The sequence below is a fragment of the Jaculus jaculus genome, chromosome 7, assembly GCF_020740685.1.
Source record: "Jaculus jaculus isolate mJacJac1 chromosome 7, mJacJac1.mat.Y.cur, whole genome shotgun sequence".
Lineage (NCBI taxonomy): Eukaryota > Metazoa > Chordata > Mammalia > Rodentia > Dipodidae > Jaculus > Jaculus jaculus.
The window spans coordinates 113211429-113235335 of record NC_059108.1 but is presented as its reverse complement, the minus strand read 5'-3'; the positions used below and the strand labels follow the sequence as shown (position 1 = coordinate 113235335).

The 23907-nt window shown below is 40.1% G+C and overlaps 1 protein-coding gene across 1 annotated transcript in view; it reads right to left on the bottom strand.

Annotated features, from left to right (window-relative positions):
• Kiaa0586 (KIAA0586 ortholog) overlaps positions 1-23907 on the bottom strand; it is a 127475-nt gene that overhangs the window by 948 nt on the left and 102620 nt on the right. The window lies entirely within an intron of this gene.

The window sequence follows — 23907 nt, the reverse complement described above, 5'->3', positions numbered from 1 at the left end:
AATTGGCCCTGAGACTGAGTAAGTTATCTTACCATTCAAAAGTTCCATTTCCTCACATGTTACCTGGGATAATAGAACCTACCTTGCATTATATATGAGGAAGAATAACATTGGTAAAGACCTTAAAATAGACTTACAGTTTACAAAGTCATGATATAAAGCATACAAAATAACCAAAAGAAGTATGTAGTATCAGAGCTTACCTTGGCAATAAAGTAAAGCATTAACATAGGATTGTAACTAAAGCCTATAGCAAATAAATATTTCACCCACATAATAAACTTAATGTTACCTTCCCCCAATTATTTTGAAGAAAAATTCTATTCTTTGAGTTATCTGTCCCAAGCTACATTAAAGCCAAATACTTTTTTTTTTTTTTTTTGCTTTTCTAGGTAGGATTCCACTCTAGCTCAGGCTGACCTGGAATTCATTTACTCTGCATTCTCAGGGTGGCCTTGAACTTGTGGCAATCCTCTTACCTCTGCCTCCCGAGTACTGGGATTAAAGGTGTGCGCCATCACACCCAGCTAAGCCAAATACTTTTGTTACTTAATTTCATGAGTGTTCTATATACACCTTCATTTTCTCCTATATGTAAGTAAGTTGCTCAACAGTTTTAGAAAAATATTCAAGTATAAAGAAAAGTGTGATGGTTTATACTGATTGTCAACTTGACAGGACCTAGAATCTCCTGGGAGGGATTCTGTGATTAGGTTAGTCTCTGTGCATGTCCGTGACTCAGTTAATTAAGATGGGAAGACCCTCGCTAACTGGGGACAGGACCGCTCCCTTGGCTGGGGTTCTGGACTGGATAAACAGGAGAGAGCTAGCTGAGCAAGCAGCATTCTTCACTCGTTTCCTCAAAGTGAACTGAATGTGACCAGCCCTTCTCCAGATCCTGTCACCAAGTCTTCCCCGCCACAATGGACTGCCACCCGGAACTGGGACCTGAAATGAACCCTTCCTACCTTAAACTATTTTTTGATTTTCTTTTTCATCAGGTATTTTGTCCCAGCAACAACTAATACAAAAAGTTATACTACTTTTTGGAATGATTTCCTTATACCTATATAGCAGTTCAAAATTAAAAACCTTTCTCCCATCATCTTACCTGATTCTAATATTAATTCTGGGAGATAAAGTCAGACAGGGTCGCCAAGACTAAGGCAGATATGCTAAAGTGGGCCTTTAAAAATAATATGCTGGTCTGGAGAGATGGCTCAGTGGATAAAAAAAAGCACTTGCTTGTAAAGCCTGATGGCTTAGGTTCAATTCCCCAATACCCACGTAAAGCTTGATGCATGAACCAACATGTACATCTGGAATTTGCAGTGACAAGAGGCCCTGGTGTGCCCATAGTCATTTTCTTTCTCTCTCAAATAAATAAAAAAAACATTTTAAGAGCTGGGTGTGGTGGTGCACACCTCTACTCCCCACACTCGGGAGGCAGAGGTAGGAGGATTGCCATGAGTTTGAGGCCACCCTGAGACTACATATTGAATTCCAGGTCAGCCTGGGTAAGAGTGAGACCTACCTTGAAAAAAATAAATAAATAAATAAAAATAAAACGTATGCACTAGTAACAGCTCTCAGACTTGTCAACCATGCTGCCCATAGGCCACATACAGCTGAGAACAGCCATGAATGAAGCACAACAAAAACTGTAAACTTATTGGGAGGGGTACAGTTAGGGTGACTGGACCCCTGCAGGTAAAAAAGGCAGGAAAGTCTGCTCTTGCTAGAAATCAAAGATGATCTGACTTCTTATCTCTTGCATAGCTCCCTAGACCAGTTTTTGCACAACCAGGACCCTTCCCGGGAGGGAGGTCTTTCACAGGACATTGTGGTTGGTCAAGTTAAGCCACAGGAATTTGGCGCCAGGGCTAACCTCTTCCTGAGACAGGCCCTATCCCTAACCAACCAGCTGTCCTTCTGGTTGACCTGAGCTGGAAGACAGCCCACCACTATAAGGTTATAAATACCTTCACAAGGGGAGGGCAGATTCTTGAATCACTTGGGAACGTCCAGCTATGGGTGGGTTTTTCCCAGGCCCAGGCCCAGCTGGGAGGGGGCCCCCTAGCCCTTACTCTCTACATGGGCTCCTTTAACCCGTCCAGCTCCCCACATGGCAGGAACTCCTTGCACTTTCCTTTCTCTTTTCTCTCCATGCTTTTTTCCAGGCCCTCCAAGTGGGGTCTCTAGCCATGTGGGTACCTTTCCTTGGCTCTGTACTTCTCTTAATAAATATAATAAATTAATAATTATCCTCAGTGTTCTTTTTATTTAATTCTTTGATTAAAATTAGAAATGAACCTACAGTTTGGGGTTCAAGGACTTTCTTGTATCCCTTGCCCCCGTTATAGTATAGCGTTGGGGAGATGCCCTGTGGATAAAGCACTCGCCCTGCAACTGTAAGGATCTGACATTGGACCCCCAGCACCCACATAAGTGACAGGTGGGTGTAGCAGCCTGCTGTACCCTGGTGCTCAGGAGGCAGTGATAAGAGAATCACCAGGGCAAGCTGGCTAGCTAAACTAGCCACATCAGTGAGCTCCAGGTTCAAGTGAGAGCCTGCCTCAGTAAAGAAAATGGAGAGTGATGGAAGAAGACACTGAACATCACCTTGGGCTTCTACATGCACTCCTACACAAGTATGCCCACCCCGCCATACCACATAGGATTTAGACATTGTGGTTGGTCAAGTTCAGCCCCTGGAACTTGGCACCAGGGCTAACCTCTTCCTAAGACAGCCCCTACCCCAACCAACCAGCTGTCCCTCTGGTTCACCTGAGCCAGAAGACAGCCTACCACTATAAGGTTAGAAATGGGCTTGGGCAAAAAGAAAAATATAACACATTTATAACATTTGTTTTGCAATTACTTGATTGCTAGGTTCTCAAGTATGAACTTAATAGATAACAACACTGTTGTCACAATGTGAAAAGGTTGGACATAACTCACTGTATGGAGCAAAAATGTCACAAAGAGGATATGAAGATGAAATGATAGAGTCCTCATCCTCAAAACACTCCCAGTCTCACAGTGGAGATGGACATGTATGGGGATGCTTAGTTAAATTTCGTGGAAGTAGTGATTAAGGTGGATTTTTAAGGTGTATGTTTTTAAGGTATGCCCCTACTATTTTCTGAATTTCATTGGTATCCATTGCAATGGTGCCCTTTTCATCTCTAATTTTATTAATCTGTGTCTCTTCTCTCTTTCTTTTGATCAGTTTTGCTAAGGGTTTATCAGTCTTGTTTATCCTTTCAACAAACCTGTTTCATTGATTGTTTGAGTTTCTTTGGGAGGGGGGTTCTATGTCATTAATTTTTACTCTGATCTTTATTATTTCATCCTGTCTAGTGGTTTTTGGTTTGCCTTTTCTTCTTTTTCCAAAGCTTTAAGGTGTAGCATTAAGTTGTTTACTTGTAACGTCTCTTTCTTTTTCTTTCTTTTTTTCTTTCTTTTTCTGCTCTTTTGAGACAGAGTCTCATATTGCCCTGGCCAGGTTTGAGCTTCTATGTAGCTAAACCCTTGCCTCTTACCTTTTGAATACTGGGATTCTAGACATGTGCAACATATTTGGTATATATGGTGCTGGGGATTGAACCTGGGTCTTCCTGTATGCTAGGCAAGCACTACCAATTAAGCTGCCTTAGTCTTCAAAAAAATTTTTTTAGAAAGAATTTCTTTCTTTTCTTTTCTTTTCTTTTTAACAGATCCCACCCATGTTTATTTGTAGAAATGGTACAGGACACCAGCCATGTGCAAACAGCCAAGGGGAACTTGCAATCCATCTGTCTTTACATGAGTTGACAGACAGCTTTATTGTGGGTCCTTTACAGGGTCTGGACACCTTTGGGAACCTGAGCTGGAATGGAAGCTGTAGCCTGGGTCTGGGCCTTAGCTGGAGCTGCAGCCTGGGCCTTGGTTCTTGTTTGACCAGACTGCAACTCTTGGCAATGTAGGTACAAGTTTGGGCTTAACTTGGCCCTTTATAAGGGCCTTGAAAGCCTCATATCTTTGTGATCAGTGTTTCTGGATGCCATTTCTGTGCCATTTTGGGGACTGGGTGTGTGTTGTTTGGTTCTTGGACTTGGCCATGTCTGCACGGTAACCTGAGACTTCCAAAACACTGGCTCTAATTTCTTAATACAGGCACTTAAAGCCATAAACTTCTTTCTTAGGATTTCTTTCATTGTATCCCATAGGTTTTGGTATGTTGTGTTTGCATCATCCTTTGATTCTCTCAATGTTTTAATTTCCATCTTTATTTCTCCAATGACACATTCATCATTCAGTAGTGTCTTGTTTAATTTCCAAGAGTTTGTGTATGCTCTATAGTTTTTCTTGCTATTAATTTGTAGTTTAATTCCATTGTTGTCAGAGTACAAGGAATTATTTCAATTTTCCTGTATTTGTTAAGATTAAGCTCTGAGATTATAGATTGGACTGAAGGGATGATGAGAGTGAGACTCTAGAGAAGGAGAAGGCTTGGTCCTAATAAAAAGAAAATCACACAAGATCTTGAACCAAAGAACAATATAAGAAAATGTACTTTAGAAAAGACAATTGTGGAAATAAGGGCAGAGGACAAGGATCTGTGGCAATGGTTCACACAGGAAAACTCATGACCCCTTGCAGTCAAAGTAATATCAAGATATTTTGAAGGAAGATTTAGTACTTAATAAACATTGAGTTTGGAGCTGAAATGTTAGATGTGTTTTTGAGTAGACAATACAAATTTGAGATCTATGGAAGTATACAGGGATGGAAAGATACTGGGGGCGGTTATATGTTGACAAAGAAGGATGTAGACAAGCTGTGCTCTGTGAATGGACTTTTCCACCAGGCAGTTGGAATCAAAAATTTTAAAGGGGCTAGAGAGGTGGCTTAGTGATTAAGCCATTTGCCTACAAAGCCAAAGGATCTCAGTTCGATTCTCCAGGACCCACGTAAGCCAGATGTACAAGGGGGAGCATACATCTGGAGTTCATTTACAATGGCTGTAGCCCTGGCATGCCCATTTTCTCTCTCCCTCTCTCTGCCTCTTTCTCTCTCGCAAATAAATAAAAAAAATTTTTTTGAAGACTGTAAGGCAGCTTAATTGGTAGAGTGCTTGACTAGCATACAGGAAGACCCAGGTTCAATCCCCAGCACCATATATACCAAATATGTTGCACATGTCTAGAATCCCAGTATTCAAAAGGTAAGAGGCAAGGGTTTAGCTACATAAAAGCTCAAACCTGGCCAAGGCAATATGAGACTCTGTCTCAAAAGAGCAGTCAGCAGTCATCCACACAGAAAGCGTCATGACAGTAATGGGAACTGCAATCACCTTGGGAGGGAAAACTGAATGAAAACAGAAATGCTAGAAAAATGTGAGCAAGGGCAAGGAAAGGTGAAGAAAGAGAAAGTAAAGGAAGACACAGGGAAGCTCCAGAGACCCAGAAGAGTGAAGAGTAACACAAGAGGCAATTGTCAGAAAAGAAAGTCTAGTATAATTTGTCTAATTAACTCATAACTGGTAGAGCTACAACCCATTTCCAATAATCATGGCTTTTAAAGGTGATGACGGGCTGGAGATGGCTCAGCAGCAAAGGGCACTTTCTGTGCAAGCATGAGAGCCAGAGGAGACAGAGAAACCACTCAAGTTTGATTGGATGACCTACATAAACGGCTGGGTGTGGCCATGCACACCTGTGATCCCAGTCCAGCAGGGGCTCACAGACCTGAGGATGACCCCAGCTCATGAAAAAATCAGCAAGCTCTGGGATCAACAGGAGGCCAAAGCTCAAGTAAAAACAACAGAAGAGGGGCTGGAGAGATGGCTTAGCAATTAAGGCATTTGCCTGCAAAGCTAAAGGACCTCAGTTTGATTCCCCAAGACCCATGTAAGTTAGATGCACAAGGTGACGCACGTGTCTGGAGTTCATTTGCAGTGGCTTGAGGCCTGGTGCATCCACTGTCTTTCTCTCGCATGCCCTCTCTCTCCCTCTCTCTCTCCCTCCCTCTCTCTCCCTCTCGCTCTTGCTCTGCCTCTTTCCCTCCCTCAAATAAATAAAATAAAAACAAAAGAATGATGGACCATAACTCCTGATATTCCATTCCAACCACTGCAGGTGAAGGCTGGAGCACTAATAGGCATGTACATGTACACACACACACACACACACATACACACACACACACTACAGACATATACAACAAACACAAGCAAATAAAAAAAATCTTACAAAGGTGATTAAGGGAGTTCCACTTAAGTTGGGGTAGCAGCAGCTGAGGGGAAGAGCAGCAATTATGTTTCAAGCACCAGCCTCTCCCTGACAGGTTAGAGTTCAAATGAGGCCAGCTGTCCAGTCACCTAGGAATGACCCAACCCAGACTCTCAGTGTGACACTTCTGGGTGGAGAGAAGAGCATGGATTATGGACTAGGCTGGGGCTGGACTCATCCTTCCGTCCATTCCACAACTGCCTGCTGAGCCTCGTTTATGGTCCTGCTGTTCTAGACAAGAGAACCTTCAAAGCAGTGAGGAGCACAAAGGCTCTAATCTCACTGACCTCACATGCTAGTTGGGAGTTGGGGAGAAATTAAAAAATGATATAAACATACACTGTCAAGGAGTCATAAAAAGAAAAGCAGGAAGGACTTTGAGGAAATTATATGAATTCTCTGAACCCATTTTTTATCTATAAAATAACTTGAAGGTTTGGTAAGAATTAAGCAGGGTCGTGCATCTAACATGTTTTATATGGTGCTGGCACACAGAAAACACACAGGTCAGCTCTGACTAGTATGTAACGGAACAAGAACATCCCAAGAGATGGCTATCAGGGTGGGCTACACAAGGCACCTTGCTTCAGTAAGCAGCAGGAATGTTACATGAAAATGTGATAAGAAAAAGAAAAAAAAATCCTTCAAATAGTCGTGGGATCAGTTTAAACTTTAGTTAACTGGGTTTTAATCAATAAATTATATCAATAAAATGCACCATCTTACTCTAAAAGTGTTTGCCAATGTACATTTTGGGAAGACCAAATAAAAGCGTTCATTTGAACAAACTAAACAACCAGTCGCAGAACTTTAAAAAGCAAACTTTTTAGACTGGGCACATTTTTTTTTTTAAGAAGCATCATTTTGATCACTGTTAGCAGAAGTGGTAACATTCATTACCCAGTCATGGATTTCAGAGTTCAAAAAAGTTTTATTTTTTCTCTTTGTGGCGCTTTATTCTACTTGAGATGTGAGCAGTGAATGAAGGGCAGCGGTGTGCGGCACTAAAGCACCCGGGTGCGGGGCCATGGAGGGCCGGTGCAGTTCCAGACCAGCTTCCCCTAAAAGGGCCATGGTCCAAGCCTGCACGCAGAGGGGTGCTCAGAGCAGGGAGGGGCAGGACCATGCAGTGCAGAAAAAAATTTTTAAAGAAAAGGTATATCTTTAATAAATCACCACTAAAGTAAATATAAATCCTCTTCCTAAATTAAATATAGTTTGATGTTTTTAAATTTTGACTTTTAAAATTTCCACAGTCAAGTCATTACACTATGATGTAACTGTTTCAACAGCTGTTTTTAAGTCTTAAAAAAAAAGATGATTCCTTGATTCCATGGGTTTACAGTATGTCATTAAACCTGGCATGCATTTCAGCTAGAGTCATATAGTAAGACCATGTGTTTGACACTTCCAAGACATAACTTAATATACTTTAAACATTAAAAATGCCAAATTTTTTCTTTAGTAATATTGAAAACTCATAAAGAAATGTTATGTTTCCTGGCCTTTGCTGGATGTTTGACTGTTTCTGACTAAGCCACACAAAAACTAAAAGTGATTTATTTGAAGTAATACAAGTGATGATACAAGATTTTTTATTTCACTTAAGATGTGCCTATAGGAGCTGGGAGGATGGCTTAGTGAGTAAAGTGAGTTTAGATCTCTACACCTACATAAAAGGCTAGGTGTGGTGACACATGCCTGTAAGCTCAGCACTGGGGAGACAGCAACAGGATAATCTCGGAGGCTTGCTGGCTAGCATGTCTAGCTGAATCGGTAAGCCTTGGGTTCAGTAAGAAATCTTCTCAAGAAAACAGGAGGAAAGTAATGGAGGAAGGTACCTGATGTCAACCTCTGGCTTCCATATGCCCACATATGCACTTGCACTCACATGGGTACACACACACACACATACTCATGCACCATATGTACACATACACACACCCTCAAAAAAGATATGCTTGTGTATTTTAGAAATATAAATAGCATAGCTTTCTACAAGCTTTTTAATTTTGGATAATCTATTTCATTAATAGTTATGGGCTGTGAGTCCAATTCTTAAACTTGGTGATCTGTTATTATCTCTGGTATTTGTAAACTGAGAGGAGTCCAAGCAAAACATTGTCTCTAAAAAATAACATGAACCGGGAATGGTGGCGAACATCTTTAGTCCTAGTACTCAGGAGGCAGAAGTAGGAGGATCACTGTGAGTTCAAGGCCACCCTGAGACTACATAGAGAATTCCAGGTCAGCCTGAGCTAAAGTGAGACCCTACCTTGAAAAACCCCAAAAAATAAATATATAAAAATAACATGAGACAAGTAGAGAGAATAAAGAGAACCTTTTTGTCTGAAGTTCCAGAGAATTATAGTACCTTGTGATGGTTACTCTCTGGTTGTCAACTTGAAAGGATTTAGAATCACTATGGAAGCAAATATCTGGGAATGTCTGGGAAGGATTTTCTAAATTAGGTTAACTGAGGTGGGAAGGCCCATCATAACCCTGGCTGCCATCATTGCACGTGATGGGGTCCTTGACTAAATACAAAGGAGAAAGAATGGAGCACCAGCACTCGTCATTCTCAGCTTCCTGTTGAGGATGCAATGTGCTCAATTCTTCATGCTTCAACCTCCCACCACGATGGACCACAGCCTCAAACTGTGAGTTGAAATAAACCCTTCCTCATTAAGTTGCTTTCGCCAGGTAGCTTGTTGGAACAATAAAAAACACTTCATTGTAACAGAATGACTGCACACAGCTCAAGCACATGTGTAAATCACAGTGTTCTTCTACAAGATGACTGTAAGTGATTTTTTTCTACTATTATTTGTGTGTTTATGTATTGTGGTGCCCATACTTATATTCATTCTCTCTCTCTCTCTCTCTCTCTCATAAATACATAAAAATATTTTTTTAAAACTCTGTGACTGGGCTGGGGAAATGACTTAGTGGTGAAGGCATTTGCCTGTGAAGCCTAAGGACCCCAGTTCAATTCCTCAGGACCCACATAAGCCAGATGCACAAGGGGGCACATGTGTCTGGAGCTTGTTTGCAGTGGCTAGAGGCCCTGGTGTGCCCATTCTCTCTTTCTCTCAGCCTCTCTCTCTCTCTCTCTCCCTCTCTCTCTCATATAAATAAATAAATAAAATATATTTTTTTTAAATCTGTGACTATTTGCAGTCTACAGTTATACTATGGCGCTGGGCAAACACTGGACCTTGGAATGACTGTGTAACAGAATGCTTCTACCTGGAGAACCTATGGTTCTTCTTGCCAGCCAAGAGCTTGCTTATATTCATAGTGGCCAGATCTTGTTTTGTAAAATCAGCTCTGAGTTCCAGCAATGAAACTGTTTCCCAACACTCTGTAAAAACATTACTTCAGCTGTGTCTTACAGGACTCTTGAAACATTTTCCCTCCACTCTTGCTTTAATTCCTTATGTAAGCAGCTGCTTATCTCTTCTGCTGTATTCAATTTTCCTCACACACTTAACCAACCCTGCAGACTTTGCAACCTATCATGTTTGAGAATTAAAACTACAAGTTTTGATGAAGAAGGTGCTAAGTCATGTGATGTTAAGTAGAAGAGGTAATATTTTATTTGCTTCTACTTTCCACAGTTACTATTAAACACATTTTACCTCACATTTTAAAAAAATATTTATTTGCAAGCAGAGAGAGAGATAGAGAGAAGAGAGACAGATACAGAATGGGCACGCCAGGGCCTGTAGCCACTGCAAACAAACTCCAGATGCATGTGCTCCTTGTGCATCTGGCTAACGTGGGTCCTGGGGAATTAAACCTGGGTCCTTTGGCTTCACAGGCAAATGCCTTAACTTCTAAGTCATCTCTCCAGCCCCTTGCCTCTCAATTTTAAAAGGGTATTTTAAAATGTCTTAATAGCTTATTCTAAAATATGGTTTACACATATAAATCCTATTACACTTTTTGAGCTTACTATGGCTTCTGTTTTTCAAGTAAGTTGACAAATGCTTATCTTTAAATTTACAATTGCAGACAAAACAAACCCATTCCTTCAGGAAGAATAAATGTACCAGCACCTGAGAAAACAACTCCAGTTCTTTTCCCCCTCAAAAAAGCAATAGTTAATGTGAAAGATTTGCTTCTTCTTATGCCAGGTTCCAGCTGCTTCACTTTGTTTAAAACTGACATCTAAGTTTAAACACTACCCTGTCCCAACAAATAACCGTCCCCAGATGGAGTTATCTCAATCAAGTACTAACCTTGGTACTCTGAATATCACACCTGCAGCCTTCTAATTCAACTTTCTAGAAAGTTTCCAAAGGGAAAAAGGGCTTTATTTCTGTCCCCCAACTTATACCATTTGGAGCCTGGAAAGAGTTCTACATCTTGGATGAATTTATATATATTTACCAGAATTTAAACCTTAGCATCTATGGTGTTGATTATTATGAGAAAATAATTATAAGGAAGTGAAAAAATATGAACAACTACACATTCAAGAACTCTATAATTATAGAGAGCTGGGTGTGGTGACACACGCCTTTAATCCCACCACTTGGGAGGCAGAGGTAGGAAGATCGCCATGAGTTTGAGGCTACCCTGAGATTTACATAGTAAATTCCAGGTCAGCCTGGGCTACAGAGAGAGACTTTACCTTGAAAAAACAAAAACAAAAACAACAACAACAACAAAAAGAACTCTGAAAACAGCTGGCATGGTGGTGCAGACCTTTAATCCTAGTACTTGGGAGGCAGTGGTAGTAGGATTGCTGGGAGTTCAAGGCTACCCTGAAACTACATAGTGAATTCCAGGTCAGCCCAGGCTAGAACACTAGAGCAATATCCTACCTCAAAAAAACCTCTGAGAACAAAAATCTCACCTGTTAGGACAGGCATAAGGTACTAACAAGGCTCAATTTGTGTCCTACCTATATCATAGAAGGAATAGTAACCTCAAAAAGTATAATAGGATTTATATGTCTAAAACCTATTTTATTTTATTTCTTATTGACAATTTCTGTAATTATAGACAATAAGCTATGGTAATCCCCCCCCAACCATAAGATAGTGGGACATTTAAAAATACCCTTTTGAAAATGAATGGTAAAAATGTTAATAGTGACTGTGGAAAGTAGAAGCAAATAAAATCTTACCCCCTGTACTTAACATCAAACTTTCTTTCAGTAGAAAATCAGTTAAGCATAGAAGCAATCATGATTCATCCCTATGCACTCCCACAGTTACTCTCATAAAACCAGGTAAACAGAAGCCTGATCTAGTGACCTTCATGTAAAGGAGGAAGTTAAACAGATAAATTTAATGACTATCCATAGAAACCTAGCTTACTTAATGGGATTATTACTTCTAATAGAGATGAGAGAAAAAGGAAGCAAAGGACCATGAATGAATTTACAATTAAATAGAAAAATACAAATTAAGTCAGGTAACTCAGGTTCAGAAAGTCAAACACTGCATGTTCTCACTCCTATGTGGATCAAAGGTTTAGATATAAGGTGAAATAAGAGTCATAGTAAAGACCAGGAAGCTAGAAAGGAGCTGGGAGGGAGGGAAGGAGGAAGAGTAGGAGGAAAGGAGGAAGGCTGGGAGAGAACAGCTTAAGAGGAAAGTATAGAAAGATATATGAGGGGCAGAATGGTCTAAGTAGAATCAAAGGGAGAGATGGGGGGGAGGAGGAGGTAGGAAGAAAATTAATAAAAGTTAAAGATGCTATGAATAAGCCATATGGAAACCGACTTCTTTGCTAGCATAAAGAGTCTGAGCAGAAGTACCCTGTGGAGGTAGATAACGCTATGCCCAGAAGCCATAGATTGTTGCAAACTCTGTAAGTGGCCAGCAGGCTAAATGCGCCAGATGGTGCAATGGTAGAATATCTGTTGTGGGGGAAACAACTACTCTCTGGTTGGATTTAAGGACCCTCCACAGGAGTGAATTCATGACTGATACTGAAATCCTGGTCAAAAGCCTATGGCTAGGGAGGTCATGAGCCTTAGGGTGAAAACTACTACTGCAGTTTGGCTACATGGATAAATATTCTGCCCACCAAACTGCCCTTTAAATGCTTACGTTTATGCCCACATACTAATGCTACTCTTACTTTTAGTTAAAGAAGCTTATCTTTACAGATGACATTCCACTGGGAAGATTCAAAACTGATTGAAATACTGAGAAGAGAAAATGGAGTGTTCATCTCTAAGTGCAACATCTCTATCACATCTCCAAGGCCCAGGGACAATGACAGAAGAGGTAGAGAGAATGTAAGAGCCAACGAAAGGGGAGGAGTGCTCGGCAATACTGTCTTCAAGACACAAGATGGCTGTGACATTCATGACCTTACAGTAGCTAACACCACCTACACAAGACCTGTATAAAAGGAGAGGAAAGAAATGATGACATCAAAACAGAAGCAGAACTAGCTGGAAAGAAGAAGGGGAATCAGTGGAGAAAGGGACAGGGAAATAGGAAAGGGAGAATAGTGGAAGGGGATTACAATCATAGTATATTATCTATATGTATAGAAATTTCAATAGAAGTTTAAAAATTAAAAATTGAAGAAACTCATGAGCTATTTCTTCTAAGTTTAGCTTCCTTTTCTAAGAAAACAGATTCTTTTACCTGAGGATTTAATAATTACAAAAAGAAATTTAGTATCTCCTTTTCCCGAGGCTATCTTAGGCCATATTGCTAAAAAGAAAAAAAACAATCTATTCAAAACAACCAGTAAAGATCTCAGGGGGAAAAAAAGACAATATACTATTATGACAAAGGAAAAATTAATATTAATATTAGTATTAAAATGAAAGGTAGAGGGGATCTCTTTTCATGGCTAGCAAATTGGGAAGCATAGAAAAGTTAAATAACTAAAGAGAAAACTTGAGGTACACATACAGGTTGGATATCCTATATCTAAAAATCTATAAAATGAAGTGATCTAAAATCTGAAAAAATTTTGAGGGCTCTGATAGTCAGTCTTGACTATCAACTTGGCAGGATCTTGATTCTCCATGGAAATAAATCTCTGGACTCTGTGAAGAGTTCCTAGTTTAGAGTAATGGAGAAGGGAGACCCACCCTAACTGCGGCTGGCACCATTCCTTGAGCTGCAGTCTGGAACTGGATCCAAAGGAGGGAGAAGGCGCACCTGCATCTCTCTGTCCTGACAACTATCTCCTTGACTTCCGTTATCTAATTGGGTTATATCCCCTGCAAGTGGAAGCCAAAATAAACCCCTTTGCTCCCTTAAGTTACTTCCTGAAAAGTATTTGGTCACAGCAGTTATTAACATAAGTGCTAACTCACAAGTGGAAAACACACACGACATCATGCCGTGGTAATACAAGTGCACTCAAAAACTGTATAAAATTATCTTCAGACTATATAAGGTATGCGAAACATAAATGAATTTCATGTTTAGTCATGGTTCCTGAATCAGTTACTTTCTCATTGCTTTTACAAAATGCCCAACCAGAAACAGCTTAAGGAAGAATAGAGTTTATTTTTGTTTCCAGTTCCAGAGGGTAAAGTCCATCATGGTGGAGGAAGAATAGCAGGAGCAAAAGACCAGTGTCATATTGTCACATCAGCAGAGAAAGGAGAGGGAGGGAGGGAGGGATAGAGAATTGCCTCTAGGTTTCAAGAGATAGTGGAACAGAAGCTACTTCCTGGGTGCCTTTGGCTTAACAGAGCTGTCTTTCAAAGTCTACACAGCATGCACAGTATAAACACAGAAACAAAGACGTCAGTACCACCAACCCACAGGCTCCTTCCACTACAGAATTATTTGTCTATAGCAAGTAAAATAAAGTGCCACTCCAATGTAAACTGAGAACCTTCCCTATGATCATGTTGATTAGGGATCTTGGAAGAGTATGTTGCTATAAGAAATGCACATGAATACTATCATAATTATGATTGTAACAACTCTCCAAAACTGAGGAAGAATCCTGATTGCTGCCATGAGAGTTTCTAATAATAATAATAATAAGTGAACTATTTCAGTATCAGAGTTGACTATCTGTAATTTGCTCTTCTGACAAGTACCAGTTTCACAGTTCTCACATGTTGGGGGGTGGAGGATGGTGGGAGAGTGACTGCTGTGCTCTGCACTGAGAACTACAGGATGAAACAGCCCACACCTATGTGGACACAATCTAAAAACTTCCTATTAAGTGTGGAGGCTGTTATGCTTCCTTATCATGCTGCTCAAAGCTGAAAACTCAGAACCTAGAAATATGAATAAAAATGTCTACTTGACAAACTGGAGAGATTGTTTAGTGGTTAAGGCACTTATCTGCAAAGCCTGCGGACCCAGGTTCAAATTTTTTTTTTTCGAGGTGGGGTCTCATTGTAGCTCAAGCTGACCTGGAATTCACTATGTAGTCTCAGGGTGGCCTTGAACTCACAATGATCCTCCTACCTCTGCCTCCCGAGTGCTGGGATTAAAGGCGTGTGCCACCACGCCTGGCCCCATGTTCAATTTTTCAGTACCTATATAAACTGGATGCACAAGGTAGCGCATGGGTCTGGAGTTCATTTGTCATGGCTGAAGGCCCTGGCATGACCATTGTTTATTTGCTTCTTTCTCTCTTTTCCAAATAAATTTTAAAAAATTTAAATGTCGGGTTGGAGAGATGGCTCAGCGGTTAAGGCACATGCCTGTGAAACCTGGGGATCCAAGTTCAATTTTCCAGGTCCCATGTAAGCCAGATGCACATGGTGACACATGTGTCTAGAGTTCGTTTGTAGCGGCCAGAAGCCCTGGCGTGCCCATTGTCACTCTCTCTCTCTCTTTCTTCCCACCCTTCTCTCTGTCTCTAATAAATAAATTAAAAATATAACTTTTTTTTTAAATGTCTACTTGAGATTTTTTAAATGTCTACTGGAGAGATGGTTCAGCAGTTAAAGCACTTGTTTACAAAGCCTGCTAGCCTAGATTTGATTCCCCATCACCCACATAAAGCCAGACACACCAAGTGGTTGTGTGGCACATGTGTTTGGAGTTTGTAGTGGTAGGCAGTCCTTGTATACTCATTTTGTCCTTCTTTCTCTCATAAATAAAAAATATATTAAATATTTTTAAAAGCAGAGTTTTTAAAATTTCTATCTGACCCACAAGTTCTGATAGAAATTTTGAGTGGGTAGCACTGACTAAAAATGGAGTCATAAAATATTTATGTCTATGAATACACTTTATCTTTTTGCTTTTTCCACAAAGAACAAAAATTTTTTCCTCTCCTATCCCCAAGAATTTTGTTTGTCTATTTGTTTTGAGGTAGGGTCTCACTATAGCCCAGGCCGATCTGGAACTCACTCTGTAGCTCCAGGCTGGCCTCTAATTCACAGTGATCACAATGGTGGCACAGTGTTAATCCCAGCACTCAGGAGGCAGAGGCAGGAAGATCACCATGAGTTCAAGGCCACCCTGAGACTACATAGTGAATTCCAAGTCAACCTGGGATACAGAAAGATCCTACCTAAAAAACAAAACCGGTTAAAGCACTTGCCTGCAAAGCCAAAGGACCTGGGTTCAATTCCCCAGCAAGATGCCCGAGGTGGCGCCTGTATCTAGAAGTCATTTACAATGGCTGGAGGCCCTGGTGTGCCATTCTCCCTCCCTCTCCCTCCTTCTCTCTCTTTCTCTCTCTCTCTCTATCTCAAATAAATAAATAAAAATATTTTTTTAAAAAAACAAGCAAAAAAAGTTTGAAGATAAAACTAAAGGGCTAGTGGTCCTAGCTTTGGAAATATAATTTGGGGCTGAGAAAGAAAGGATTCTACTAAAAACACTCTAAATGAAGGCACACAGTAGAATTCTGGGACAGATCAATTGTCTATGCTATACTTCTCCCAGACACACCTTACTGAAATACTATAGCTTTTTATTTTAAATGATCACTAAAGATCCTATAGCTCTATAGTACCAATTAAAAAATAAGCTATATAGCCAAGTGTGGTGGTGTACATCTTTAATTTCCAGCACTCAGGAGGCAGAGGTAGGAGGACTGCTATGAGTTTGAGGCCAGCCTGAGACAATATAGTGAATTCCAGGTCAATCTGGTCTACAGTGAGATCCTACCTCAAAAAAACAAATAATCATCATCATTCATCATAATAATAAATAAGGTATGGGTTGGGGATGTATATAACTCAACAGTAGAGCACTTGCCTAGTATGCACTCCCCAGAATGGGGGAAGAGGAAGTGAGAGAAACAAGGGGGAAAAAAGTCAGCTATAATTATCATACAAATTTTGCAAAAAAAGGAGGGTTATCTAAAGGACAGATCTGGGTTTTAATATATATTGCTAAGTAGCTAAGGATTAGAGTGCTGGGATCATGTGGTGCTGGGGGTAGAACCCAGGGCTTTGTGCATTCTAGGCATATATATACTCTACCAACTGAACTATATCCTTAGACCTACCTTCCAGCTCTTTAATTATGTTATTAGTAAGAACCACTGGTATGGAAATACTTAAATTTGTCAAAGAACTGTAAACTGTATAACAAAACATAAATCTCATCACCCATAAAACATTTTTTAAATGACTGCCCAACATTTAAAACAAAATCAAACAAGGAGACACCTAAACTTAGGAACACACAGTATGGGTGCATATTTAATAGGTACTTGAGTTAACTTAAAAAAAAAAGAACCCGGGCTGGAGAGATGGCTTAGCGGTTAAGCACTTGCCTGTGAAGCCTAAGGACCCCGGTTCGAGGCTCGGTTCCCCAGGTCCCACGTTAGCCAGATGCACTAGGGGGCGCACGCGTCTGGAGTTCGTTTGCAGAGGCTGGAAGCCCTGGCGCACCCATTCTCTCTCTCTCTCTCCCTCTATCTGTCTTTCTTTCCGTGTCTGTCGCTCTCAAATAAATAAATAAATAATTTAAAAAAAAAAAGAACCCTAAGACATTATTAGCACATATAAAAGGTTAGTACGAAGCCGGGAGTGGTGGGGCATGCCTTTAATCCCAGCACTCTGGAGGCAGAGTTTGAGGCCACCCTGAGACTATATAGTGAATTCCAGGTCAGCCTGAGCTAGAGAAATAATCCTTTAGGTATATCTCTAGTAGGTGTACTATCTCAAAAACAGGTTGTGACAGCACAAAAAGTTATATCCAACTGCTAAGAAGTTAATGGCTAACTCAGAAAATAGATGACTAATCTATTCTGAATGTAGACAAAGATTTATTTGAATAATGTACATTTGATTATTGAAACTTATTAAAAAGCATTTAAGAGCCTGAGTTTATCACATGGATTGCTTGCCTTTTAGGGGCAAGAATGTCTAGAGGGACATTCCAGCATTAAAATCTGGTTAAGAACTGAGAAACTATGTTTTAGTAGACAATTTTATCTACAACACACTTCCTGTTGGTTCAATAGCCTGTGAGATAGCTACTGAAACAAATTCCTCTCAGACAAATTTATAAAAGCATGCCAAAATGGCTTAAAAACTAAAAGAATCTCAAAGATTACAGTAGACTTGCCTATGAAAGAAACTATACACACTGCATAATTTCACTGACATAAAGTACAAGATGAAGAGAAGTACTGGACATCAGAACAGTGACTGCATCCTTATGTGAGTGGAGGGTGTGACCTAAAGGGAGCATGAGAGATCAGTGTGGTAACTTTGGAGCTGGATATGACTGTACAAGTGTGTTCTGCTTATGCCAATTCTGTGAGCAGTAGTAAATTCATGCTATGTGTACTTTTCTATGTGTGTATATCTGTGCATTAAAAAAGTTAAAATTGAAAAAAAAAACACTGTTAGTTTCAGCAATTAAAAGATAACATCTTTGTGTTTTTAACTGTTTTTTAAAAAATATTTTTATTTATTTATTTGAGAGTGACAGACAGAGAGAGAAAGAGGCAGATAGAGAGAGATAGAGAATGGGGGTGCCAGGGCCTCCAGCCACTGCAGACGAACTCCAGATGCGTGCACCCTCTTATGCGTCTGGCTAACGTGGGTCCTGGGGAACCAAGCCTCGAACCAGGGTCCTTAGGCTTCACAGGCAAGTACTTAACCACTAAGCCATCTCTCCAGCCCAAAACTTGAAATCTTAATGCATTATGTAAATGCATATTTCTTTTTTGTCAAAAAAATTTACTAGGGAATGACACTGTAACTACATTTGAACTATCTGTCACTCTTACTCACCAATATGATTCCATGATTCTAATTTGACAATAATATGCCAGACCACAAAGTGTAGGAAAAAGTCTCTACTATACTGTTCTTATAAACAACATTTGATAACTACCAAGGCTGAAGGCAAAATTCCTCTAATATTTACAAAGCATGCGGAAGCTAAAGACCTCTAAAAGCACAGAAAATCTATTTTTCTGAAATGAAAATCATTCCTACATATAAAAGCTTTTACCAAATTATGACTTGGAATTATCACTAAAAACACATGCCATTATCTGTGTAGTCTTTACAATGGATTTTGCTACCCTAGCCATTGCTAACTAAATTTGGAAACAAAAATTAAATCTGACATAGTGACCAGTCCTCCTCCCCAAGGCCAGACCTGGTTAACTTTTTAAAAAGGAGTGAAAGAGTGAAAAATGAGCTTTCAAAGACAGGAAGCCACTAGAAAATAAGAGCAACAGCATTCCATGTCCTAAAATGAGAGCTTTAAAGGTTTCTGTTAAATAGTAAATTTAGGCGGGGGAGGGGAACTGGATTTCTGCTCACTGTACACATGACACCAATGGGAATAAGAGCCAGTCCAAGTTCTACGTTACCATCACTCTGGTAATAGTTCCAAGCTGTGAGGCCCAGCTGCACAGGCCCTGCCAGCAAGGGCATCACAGCAGTGCTTTGATAGCATGGGGCCCTGAAGTGTCAGCATATAGAGAAGGCAGCAGTTGCTGGCTGTGAAAACAGTCTGATACAAACCAGATGGGAACTTACTAGATGGGCAACACAAAGGAAAACAATTGGCTCATTCAACAAAGTCAGGCCCCTGCCCCAGAGAAATCACAGAAGACAGTAACAGTCACCCAGAGTAGATGCAAACAAGGAACAGCCATGTGGTTACAGTTTAAAGAATTGTTTTTGCTCAGACTAAACAAAGTTTTGATTTCTAATTCTTGCATTTATTAATTGCAGCTTGGCGTAGTTTTTTTTCCTACAGACAAGTACTGCATTTATATGACATATACTTTTGTGACACTGCAAAATATATGGGGGCAGAGAAACTAATTTTCTGCTGCTTCCTGCAAAGTGTTATGCACATAGGGTAAAACACTCCGGAAATAAGTACACTTAGAAAATGATTGATCAGGCTGACACGGTTATAAGGAAATATCCAACATAATATTTCCAGAACTTTCTAAGTTCTGATCTGTGCTTATGAAGGCAGAATGGTACTAATCAAAAGACCCTCAGGAAAACTTCATTTGTGCCTAAATAATTTTTCTGACTTCATAGGTGATACCACATTACTGCAATTACATTAAGTGGGGGGAAAAGTATCCACGTCCTTTACCTGTTTATTCTGACAAGGGTAGAAAGCAAGAACAAAATCATTTTACAAATACTTAGGTATGCACTCCACAGGGCAAGTCTGTATGACGTTTCCCTGATTGCTCTCACCAGCAACCCTGGCACAACTTGGGCCTTTGCACTTACTATCAATTTAATAGTATGCCAACGCTGGGAATACAGTTCAATGATAAAGTATGGGCCTAGCATGTGCAAAGTCCTAGGCTTGATCCCCAGTACCAGCAAAAAATAAAAACATTCAAGCAAGCCTTAAATCTGCATTCACCATTTCAGGTGATGGTTAAGGAACCCATCAGGGAAACTGAAAGTGATGACATGGATTTACAAGGCATGTGTCATGTACATATCTGAGAATATCTTATAATTACGTGATCCTGTTTTGTTTTATGTTTTATAATAAAAAAAATAAGCACTTTTCTTAGAAGTCAGGTCTGTATGGCAACATGAAAATTGCTGCGTGCATGAGACAGAGATCAGGTTTCCTGGCGTGCAGTTGCTGCATGGACTCTTCCCCACCCCCAAGCCCAAGGCTGAACATTTAAAACCACCTTTCCTGTTCCACTAGCTCTTTCATCCCATGGAAGGTGACTCTGAAGTAACCAGGGACACAGAGGGGGAGTAACTATTTGGTGTGTAGGTTGATGCAGTCTTTAGTCTTTTCTGTTATAGGTATTTTCTCCTGAACTCTGCTGCCCATGTCAAAATGAGTTTGTTCAAGAGTGCTGGATGACTGCTTCATGTAAATTTCATTATTAAATCTGAATTCTCATGTAAATATGTTGTTTACTTAAGTCTTATATAACAAGAACCAGGAATAAATACATCATCCATAAATCAATTCTGTTTACTATGTTAAGTTTTTCTCAACATATAAAATCAATTCTCAGGCGTTGGAGATGGCTTAGCCATTAAGGTATTTCCCTGTGAAGCCAAAGGACCCAGGTTTGGTTCCTCACGACACACATAAGCCAGATACACAAGGTGGTGCATGCATCTGGAGTTTGTATACAGCAACTAAAGGCTCTGGCACATCCATTCTCTTTCTATCTACCTCTTTCTCTCTCTCTCTCAAATGAGTAAAATAAAATAAATTCCCTTATTTTGAATTTATCAATAAATATATTCTTAGACCTTGGGTTAACTCATGAAAAAAGGTTTCATTTCCATTATTAAGTAATTAATAATATTTACACACTTCTTATAAAAATTGCACACTACAGCCAGGCATGGTGGCACATGTCTTTAATCCCAGCACTCGGGAGGCAAAGGTAAGCGGATCACCGTGAGTTCGAGGCCACCCTGAGACTCCATAGTGAATTCCAGGTCAGCCTGAGCCAGAGTGTGACCCTACCTCAAAAAAAAAAAAAAAAATTGTACACTTCTATTTTTCTGAGGTATATTTTAAGTATATAAACCTAACGGACTAACATAAACAAGCCACAATAGGAGTTCAGAGAAGACACAGATCATAGGACACAGGTTTGATTTGATTCCTCAACCCCCACATAAGCCAGATGCACAAGGTGGCACATGTGTTTGGAGTCCATTTGCAGTGGCTAGAGGCCCTAGCATGCCCATTCTCTCTCATTCTCCTTCTCTGTTTCTTACTCTTTCTCTCTCTCTCAAATAAATAAACAGGTTTGATTTGATTCCCCAACCCCCACATAAGCCAGATGCACAAGGTGGCACATGTGTTTGGAGTCCATTTGCAGTGGCTAGAGGCCCTAGCATGCCCATTCTCTCTCATTCTCCTTCTCTGTTTCTTACTCTTTCTCTCTCTCTCAAATAAATAAATAGGGCTGTATAAATGGCTTAGTGGTTAAGGTGCTTGCCTGCATAGGCAAAGGACCCAGGTTCAATTCCTCAGCCACATAAGCCAGATGAACAAGGGGACGTTTACAGTGGCTGGAGGCCCTGGCACACCTATTCTCTCTCTCTTTCTCTCTCTGCCTATTTCTCTCTCTCAAACAAATAAAAATGAAATATTTAAAATAAATAAATATTTTAAAAGAGAAAGAGGGCTGGTTGATGCTTAGTGGTTAAGGCACTTGCCTGTGAAGCCTAAGGACCCGCCTTGGGAAACAGGCTCCTAAAAGCAAGTAAGATACCTTAACTAACAGGCCACTATCTATGTTACTACTTCTGAAATCTTCTTTTTTTTTAATGTGTAATTTTTTTATTGACAACTTCTATACTTACAGACAATAAACCATGATAATTCCCTCCCCTCTCCCACTTTCCCCTTCACAACTTCACTCTCCATCATATCCCCTCTCTCCGAATAATCAGGCTGGAAATGCAGAAATATAAAAGGCAGCTCTTGCTGACAAGCTTTTGACTCACACAGGAAATATCAAAAGCTTATTGACTATCTGGTATAAGATAAGCAATGTATCAGGTTTGCAATCATTTATTCATTTTAAATATTATATTGTTTATTTTGTTTTCCTATATTCTGGGTTTTATAGATAGGGACTTGAATTCTAGATCTTCATTTTCTAAATTGTGTACTCTGGGAAAATTAATTAACCTTCATGAACCTTATTTCTCTATCATAAAATAGAAATAAAATTACCTGTATGCCATGGTCTACTGAGGAATAAATGAAATAATAACTTTAGAGTAGCTAGCAGGCCTTTGGTAAATGGAAACAATTGTTGAGATCATGATTATGTTGAGGGTGGAAAGACATGGGAAAATGGTGAGTTAAAATGAGGGACATACTTTTAGTTGGAGGTCCCCAAAGGTGCACCCAGACTGCATTCACTATAAGAGAAAAGAGGACAATGCGCAAAGGTACTGAGGGCTGGAGGCGGGTGAGGGAGCGGCTCAACTAAACTTCACTGTTCAGAACCGAGCTCATTTCACAGGGAGGTAGTGGGCCTGGAACACTCATAAGCTTTAGCTATCAGTTCCTATATTGCTAAAACCTTTAGAAAAAATATTTTCACAAGAGTATTTCCATTAAATGTTTTAGGCTCATTAGCACATACAATATCACTTTCATTTTTAGATAGCTACTACTATTTATTCATTTTTTTTGAGACAAAGTCACATATAGCCTAGACTAACCTCAAATCTGCTATGCAGCTAAGACTGGCCTTGAACTCCAGATCCACCTGCATCTACCTCCTGAGTGCTGGTATTAAAGGTATACACCACCTGGCAGTTTAACTGCTATTAATTACAAAGCATAAACATTACAGAAGTTTAATATGAGTGGAATTTATATAAACATCTAAGAATCTAACTTATATCATATTAAAATATAATGTATGATAAAATTTATCAAACTCTCTTTAAGTATTGAATAAATAAATGTAATATACTCACTTGTAAAAAAAGAAACAAACCTCACGAGTAGGTTGGACCTTTCCTTCCCCGTGTCTCCTGTGCACGCCCAGTACCTCTGTTGAGTTTTCTGGGATTCCAGTGACATGTATGCGAGGATATGTGATATTACCTCACAGTTCTCGGGTGCTTAGATGCTCTTTCTACGTGTTACATTTCATCTTCTACTGACTGTCTTAAAGTTTACCAGTTCCTTGGCTATATTGAGTCTACTGCTGAAGTCACTGAGGCCATTCTTCTGTATGCCTCTGCCCCACCACAAAGTTTCTTCTTGATCCCTTCTTAATTTCCACGTCTCTGTTCAAGCTTGCCAACTTCTTTTAATGGGGCCTTTAACTCATTAATCAAAATGATTTTAAATTCCCTGTCTGACAGATCCAACACCTGCTTTATCTCTGATTCTTGTTCTGTTCATTGCTTTGTCTTTTTTTTTTTTTTTTCGGTTTTTCCAAGGTAGGGTCTCACTGTAGCTCAGGCTGACCTGGAATTCACTGTGTAGTCTCAGGGTGGCCTTGAACTCATGGTGATCATCCTACCTCTGCCTCCCAAGTGCTGGGATTAAAGGTGTGCACCACCACACCCAGCCATTGCTCTGTCTTTTAAGAGAGGCTCGTGCCAGGTGTTGTCTCCCAGCCACCCAGGATGCCAATACAGAAGACTTGCCCAGGAGCTCAGGGATAACTTGGGCAACAAAATGAGACCTTATGTCTAAAAAAAAAGGAACAGCTGGGCACAGTGGTGCATGCCTTTGACCCCAGCACTCGGGAG